The following is a 7,811-nucleotide window of genomic DNA, read 5'->3' on the forward strand; positions in this document are numbered from 1 at the left end:
AAACATTTATTTTTTACAAAGCTACTTTGACATTTTCGTGGCTTAATTTCTTTTTGGTTTTCTATCCTTACAGTAGGCCGCATTTTGGAAAGGTCATTGTAAGTTGAAATGTCACAGCTTGTTAGGTGTCGCAATAGATATTTTTAGATTACATCAGGTGAGGGCACTATGTTTTCCTAGGCTAGGAAATTGTAAGAAAGGCAAAATAAAACAGCTGTTTGGGGGTTTAGTTTATCACTACTAGAAAAGCGTTGGTTATTTTTATAAAGTCTTAATATTCTATGTATCATTACATTCAAAGTGCAAGGTGGACCAATAGATTTTGGTAAAACGATGCAATTCCTTGTGGTTTCAGCTTTCATAATACAACCTTTAGGAAACAGTTACGTGTTGCTTATTGACAGGGAGTGAGTTGCATCCCTAGGTGATTTCATCCTTGCATGAACATTAAAGAGTGTACTTACACCAACCTAGATGGTACAGGTTGGGCATCCCAAATCTGAAAGTCCAAAATATACCAAATTCTGAAACTCTTTGAGCACTGACATGGCCCTTTGGATGAAAGAACCCAAGACTGACTATTGGTTTTACCAAGTGATAATTGTTATTTGAGGTTCTTTTCAAGAAAATATTTTACTTTGGATTTTGAGTCTTTGGATTAGGGATGCTCATTTGGTAAGTATAATGCAGATACTCCCAAATCTGGAAAAACCTGAAACATTTCAGGTCCTGAGCATTTCCAGTAAGGGATATTGATTGAATCTGTGTATAGCCTGTTACATACCTAGGCTACATGGTCTATGCTCCTCAGCCACAGACCTGTACACCCTATTACCATAACTATATTGAATAGGAAATTGTGACAGTGCTATTTGTGTATCTAAACATAGACAAGGTACTGTAAAAACACAGTCAAAATGATAAAGAGGCACTTGTGTAGGGCTTTTACCATGAAGGGAGCTTATAGGACCGGAGGTTTGCTCTGGATGAGTCAGTGAATTGCTTTGGGCAATGAATGTGAAGGCCCATGACATTACTTATATTACTATAGGCTTTATAAACACTGGGTGGCACCTATGGCTCAAAGGAGTAGGGCGCCAGCCCCATATGCCAGAGGTGGCAGGTTCAAATCCATCTTTGGCTAAAAACTGTAAAAAAAAAAAACAACTGTAAACTTAGGAATAATAAGCTTAGCTCAAGTTTCCTTTCTAAACTATTTTTTTCTTTTTGTTCCCTGGAAAAGAGTGCATGCAGTACCATAATATAGCTCATTGCAACCTCCAACTGCTGGGCTCAAGCAGTCCTCCTGCTTTAGCCATGGTTCTCACCCTTCCTAATGCCACGACCCTTTAATACAGTTCCTCATGTTGTGGTGACCCCCAACCATAAAATTATTTTCGTTGCTACTTCATGAAGTAAGGTCACGGCATTAGGAAGGTTTTGAACCACTATGCTTTAACCTCCTGGGTAGAGTAGCTGAGAATACAGGCAACACCATGTCCTGCTAATTGTTCTATTTTTTGTAGAGACTGATTCTCACTATGTTGTTCAGGCTGGTCTTGAACTTTGAATCCTGACCTGAAGCAGTCCTGCCACAGCCTCCCATAGTGCTGCGATCACAGGCTTGAAGCACTTCGTTTTTTTGATTGAGTAACATTAGCTTAAAACACAAACACATTGTACAGCTATACAAAAACTTTCTTTTTGAGATTGGGTCTCACTGTCAACCCAGCCTGGAGTGCAATGGCTTGATCATACCTCGGTCTAACCTTGAACTGTCCTCAAGAGATCCTCTAGCTTCAGCCTCCAGAGTAGTTAGGATTACAGTTGTGCACCACTGAGCCTAGCTAATTTTTTAATTTTTTTGTGGAGACGATGTCACGCTTCGTTGCCTAAGCTTGTCTCAAACTCCTCATCTCAAGAGATCCTTCACCTCACCACCCCAGTGGGCTGGGATTAGGTGCGAGCCGCTGCCCCTAGCCAAAAATAATTTTCCTTATATCTTTATCCTATAAGCTTTTTTCTATTGAAAAAACGTGTTTTTTGCTTTTTAAACTTCCTTTATTAAAAACGAAGGCACAGCTTGGTGCCTGTAGCTGGTTAGGGTGCCAGCCACATACACCACGGAGGGCAGGTTCCAGCCCAGCTCGGGCCTGCTAAACAATAATGACAACTACAAAAAAATAGCTGGGGGTTGTGGCAGAAACCTGGAGTCCCTGTTACTTGGGAAGCTGAAGCAAGAGAATCACTTAAGCCCAAAGAGTTTGAGGTTGCTGTGAGCTGTGACACCATGGCACTCCACCGAGGGTGACAGAGTAAGACTGTGTCTCAAAAAATAAAAATGACACAAACCTAGGTCTACATAGGGTCAGAATCATCAGTATCACTGTCTTCCACCTCCACATCTTGTCCCACTGGAAAGTCTTCTGTGCCAGTAAGACACACGGAGCTGTCATCTCCTGGAACAGTGCCTGCATCTGGAATACCTTCTGATAGAAAGTGTGGTATAGTATAGTAAATACATAGACCAGTAATAGTTGTTTGTCGTTACCAAGTAGTACGTACTGTACAAAATAGTATGTGCTATGTGTTTATACTACTGGCAGTGCAGTAGGCTTAGTTACACCACCATCACCATATATTAGGTTATTATTATGTATGAAATGAGTTCCTTAAACACTAAGTTTGATAGTTGACATCTCTGACATTTCACTTAGATGCTTTTTTAAATTTTTATTGTGAAGGAACATCCTCATTCTTTGGAATGTATGTTTTGGCTTGTAATTATCTTTGAAAAAAAAAATTTTTTTGAGACAGAGTCTCACTTTGTTGCCCTTGGTAGAGTGCTGTGGTGTCACAGCTCACAGCAACCTCCAGCTCTTGGGCTTAGGCAATTCTCTTGCCTCAGCCTCCCGAGTAGCTGGGACCACAGCTGCCTGCCACAACGCCTGGCTATTTTTTGTTGCAGTTTGGCCGGGGCCGGGTTTGAACCCGCCACCTTCGGTGTATGGGGCTGGCGCCCTCGTTGAAATTTTTTTTTTTAAGTGCTATTTTTGTAAAACCATGGATACATCAAACATTCGTGTTATTTTCAAAAGAGTTCCGTTGCGGAACCCATGCAGCACGGTTCAAAATATCAACGAAGTATTTGGGATGGATGTGGCTAATGAATATATAGTATGTTGATGGTTTGAGAAGTTCCATTCCAGTGATATTAATCTTGAACATGAGCCAAGTGGGTGATCTGAGACCAAGGTGGATAATGATGAGCCGAAAGCTGTAGTGGAAGCGAATCCATTTCAACCTATACAGTTAGCAAGGTTTGGCATTACTAGTCCAAGAATATTGGATCATTTGAAACAAATTGGCAAGGTAAACAAGCTGGATAGATGGGTTCCACATGAATTAAAGGAGGGTTGGAAGAGACATCCTCTCAAACCTTCCCTTTGTTTGCTGATACGACATTTCTGCACTATGTTGTTATGAGTGATGAAAAACGGATGATTTTTTTACGTTTTCAAGTGTTGGGCTCAATGGTTGGATAAAGAAGTGCTGAAATACTGAATACTCATCAGAAAAGCTAATGGCGTCTGTCCGGTGTTACAACACTGGTATCCACTACAGCCTCATGAAACCTGGTCAGTGAGCTACAGCGGATGTTACTACAACCAAGGGGATGAAATGATAAAGGACGTTTGTGATTAAGCAGCTAAGGTTGGTCAAGAGAGACAGGCCAATCCTCTTCTAACACAGTGACAACTCGTCACACAAACAATGCTGCACAAACGAATATAAGCTGGACTTGACAACTCTGTCATCCGTGATATTCACCAGACCTTGCACCAACTGACTACCACTTCTCCAGGATCACTTCTTGCAAGGAAAAGTATTCAGTTCTCAACAAGCTGGGAAAAAATGTTTTTCTCAATTTCATTGCCATGCATTCTCTAGGTTTTTTTTTTTTTTTTATGCTGCTGGCACAAACAAGCTACTGTTAAGGTGCTGGGAAACTGGTTAGCTACGTAGGAAGACTGAAACTGGACCCACACCACTCACCACTTACAAAAATTAACTCTGGCTGGATAAAAGATTTAAATTTAAGACTCAAGACAATAAAAATCCTAGAGGACAGTGTAGGAAAAACTCTTGATGCTCTTGGCCTAGGAAATTTTATGAAGAAAATTGACCCTGTTGGCAGGTGCACCAAAAATAAGGAGAGAAGATGTTTGCATGCTCTGAATCGGACAGAGGGCTGATAACTAGAGTCTACAGAGAACTTAATCTAATCAACAAAAAAGAGCAAACAATCCCATTTATTTGGATTGTTATCTGTCCAAAGAGATTTGAACAGAAATTCCTCTGAAGAAATCAAACAGATTGCAAGCAAACAAGTGAAAAAATGCTCATCATCCCTAATCATCAGAGAAATGCAAATGGGAAATGCATTTGGAACCCTAGTGAGAATAGCCCTTATCACAAAATCTCAAGCTGCAGATGCTGGCATGGATGTGGAGAAAAGGGAACACTTTTACACTGCTGGTGGGATTTCAAAGTAATATAACCTCTATGGAAAGAAATGTGGAGACTTGGCTCCGTGCCTGTGGCTAAAGCAGCTAAGGCGCCAGCCACATACACCTGAGTTGGCAGGTTCGAATCCAGCCCGGGCCCGCCAAACAACAATGATGACTGCCAACCAAAAAATGGCCAGACATTGTGGTGGGCACCTATAGTCCTAGCTACTTGGGAGGTGGAGACAGGAGAATCCCTTGAGCCCAGGAGTGGGAGGTTCCTGTGAGCTGTGATGCCACGGCACTCTACCCAAGGTGACAGCTTGAGGCTCTGTCTCAAAAAAGAAAAAGAAATGTGGAGACTCTACAAAGAACAAAAAGTAGACTTTTCTTTTGATTCCACAATCCCATTACTAATTATTTACCCAGAAGAAAAAGTCATTTTACTACAGGGACATTTACACTAGAATGTTTATTGCAGCTCCGTTCACAAATCAAGATGTGGAACCAACCCAAGTGCCCACAACCCATGAATGGATTAATAAACTGATATAATCATACCATGAAATACTATTCCGCCATTAGAAAAGACGGAGACTTTACATCTTTTGTGTTTACCTGGATGGAGTTGAAGCGCATTCTCCTTAGTAAAGCATCACAAGCATGGAAAAGCAGATATCCAATGTACTCAATACTAACATCAAACAAACAGATAGACCCCTACACCCCACACCAGAGAAAATCACAGATTCAGGTGCGGTGGAGAAGGGAGAGGCTCTGGTAGGCTCTCCCCTAATGTGCACAAGGTAAAGGCATTTTAGTACACTCCCTGTGACGGGCTCCACTACAACTTGCAGTTTACCTTAGAAATGCAAACAGTGTAACCTAATCATTTGTACCTTCGTGTTAATCTTTTTTTTTTTTTTCTTTTTAAAGACAGCCTCAAGCTGTCGCCCTGGGTAAAGTGCCATGGCATCACAGCTCACAGTAACCTCCAGCTCCTGGGCTTAAGCAATTCTCTTGGGTCAGCCTCCCAAGTAGCTGGGACTACAGATTCCTGTCACAACACCCAGCTATTTTTTTTTAGTTGTTGTAGTTGTTGTTTAGCAGGCGAGGGCTGGATTCAAACCCACCAACTCTGGTGTATGTGGCTGGCACCTTGGCCACTTAAGCTACAGGAGCCGAGCTGATTTTTTTTTTTCTGTCCCACATTTATGTTTATTAAAAATAGGCATAAACATTGCTTCTTGGCCTTTTGGCTAAGATCAAGAGTAAAAATTGACATAAACAAAACCTGTACCAAAAAAATTCCCAAATCACTTATTACTTTGAAACAGTAATCCTGGCAGGCATTATCCCTAGGATCCCCTCTTCCTCTACCACGGCCACGTCCTCTTTGCCTCCACCTCGGCCTCTTCCTGCAGCAGCTTCCCTTTCCTTAGATTTCACTTTAGGTTCAACATCCACAAGTAGTGTATCCAGAGGTAAGCTGTCTGGTAGAATAAAGTATCGAATGTTATTTCCTCGAATACTCAGTGTTTCTAGCCGTGCAGGTTCTCTGTTCTTCAGGGTCATTTTCACAGCTTTAAGAGGTGTATTCATGCTGACATCTACACCTGGGATTGTTCCATGGACCTGTGTTCCATTCTTCACTTCAATGGTTACAGTTTCATGACTCAATTTCATCAAAAATCTCACAAGCTTCATCCTGGCGGTGCCGTCACCCTTCGGGTCAGACAGCAAACCGAATCCAACAACTTTAGACTAACCGACTCCTTTTTTTTTGAGACAGAGTCTTAAGCGGTCGCCCTACTAGAGTGCTATGACATCATAGCTCACGGCAACCTCCAATTCTCGGGCTCAAGAGATCCTCCTGCCTCAGTTTTTCTATTTTTAGTGGAGATGGGGTCTTGCTTTTGCTCAGGCTGGTCTCAAACTCATGAGCTCAAGCAATCTGCCTGCCTCGGCTTCCCAGAATACTAGGATTACAGGCAGGAGCCACCACTCCCAGCCCCTTCATATTAATCTGAAATAATTTTTTTTTTTTTTTGAGACAGAGTCTCATTTTATCATCCTTGGTACAGTACCATGGCATCACACAGCTCACAGCAACCTCCATCTCCTGGGCTTAGGTGATTCTCTTGCCTCAGCCTCCTGAGTAGCTGGGACTACAGGTACCTGCCACAATGCTCGGCTATTTTTTTGTTGTAATTTGTCCGAGGCCGGGTTTGAACCCGCCACCCTCAGTATATGGGGCGAGTGCCCTACCCACTGAGCACAGGCGCTACCCCAAAAATAAATTTTTTTTTTAAAAGATGGCAAAATGATGTCAATAGTTAAGGTGCATATTTTGATTAATTCTACTGTTTCTTAAGATATAAATAATTTTTATTCGAAATCAGACAATTCATATTTGATGACCTCATTTTAGTAATAGATTGTGTTACAATGGCTACAGTGTCACTAGGTGATAGGAAATTTTCAGCTCCATGGCCATATGGAGCCGTAAGTAAATGCGGTCGATTGTTAACCAAAACATGGATGTACCTTGCATGATACCCAGACTCATTAGTTTTTGGTGCAGTACCAAAAAATGTGCTTGATTATCTGATCAAGGCTATTGGAACATTATTCTTTTGTCCATACAAGAAGCTGGGTATGTATATGAGACTGGGTTTTCTTTTTTTCTTTTTTTTTTTTTTTGAGACAGTCTCCTTATGTCACCCTCAGTAGAGTGATGTGAGATCACAGCTCACAGCAACCTCAAATTCTTGGGCGTAAGCGATTCTCTTGCCTCAGCCTCCCAAGTAGCTGGGACTACAGGTGCCCACCACAATGCCCAGCTATTTTTTTGTTGCAGCTGTCATTGTTGATTTTAGTTGACCTGGGCTGGGTTTGAACCTGCCAACCTGGGTGTATTTGGCAGGCCCCCCACCCACTGAGCTACGGGAGCCTCCTGAGATTGGATTCTTTTCACATATTTCAACCAAACAGCCTTGCACAACAACAGAAAATACAAACAGGCCTGGCATGATGGCTCAGGCCTGTAATCTTAGCACTTTGGGAAGCTGAGGCAAGTGGATTGCTTGAGCTCAGGAGTTCAAGACTAGCCTGAGCAACAGCAAGACCCTGTCTCTACTAAAAACAGAAAAACTAGCCAGGGGTAGCAGGTGTAGTGCCAGCTACTTGGAAGGCTAGGGAAAGAGGATCACCTGAGCCCAAGAGTTTGAGGTTGCTATGAACTATGACACCATGGTACTCTATGCAGATTGACAGAGTGATACTGTGTCTCAAAAAATAAAA

At 42.1% G+C, this 7,811-nt stretch overlaps 1 pseudogene; it reads right to left on the minus strand.

The window, feature by feature from the left end:
• Positions 1-5,258: 5,258 nt before the first annotated feature.
• LOC100951044 lies at positions 5,259-6,278 on the minus strand (annotated as a pseudogene).
• Between the last annotated feature and the right edge of the window lie 1,533 nt (positions 6,279-7,811).

This window comes from Otolemur garnettii, unplaced genomic scaffold (genome assembly GCF_000181295.1).
Source record: "Otolemur garnettii isolate 467f Iridium unplaced genomic scaffold, OtoGar3 scaffold00057, whole genome shotgun sequence".
Classification (NCBI taxonomy): Eukaryota; Metazoa; Chordata; class Mammalia; order Primates; family Galagidae; genus Otolemur; species Otolemur garnettii.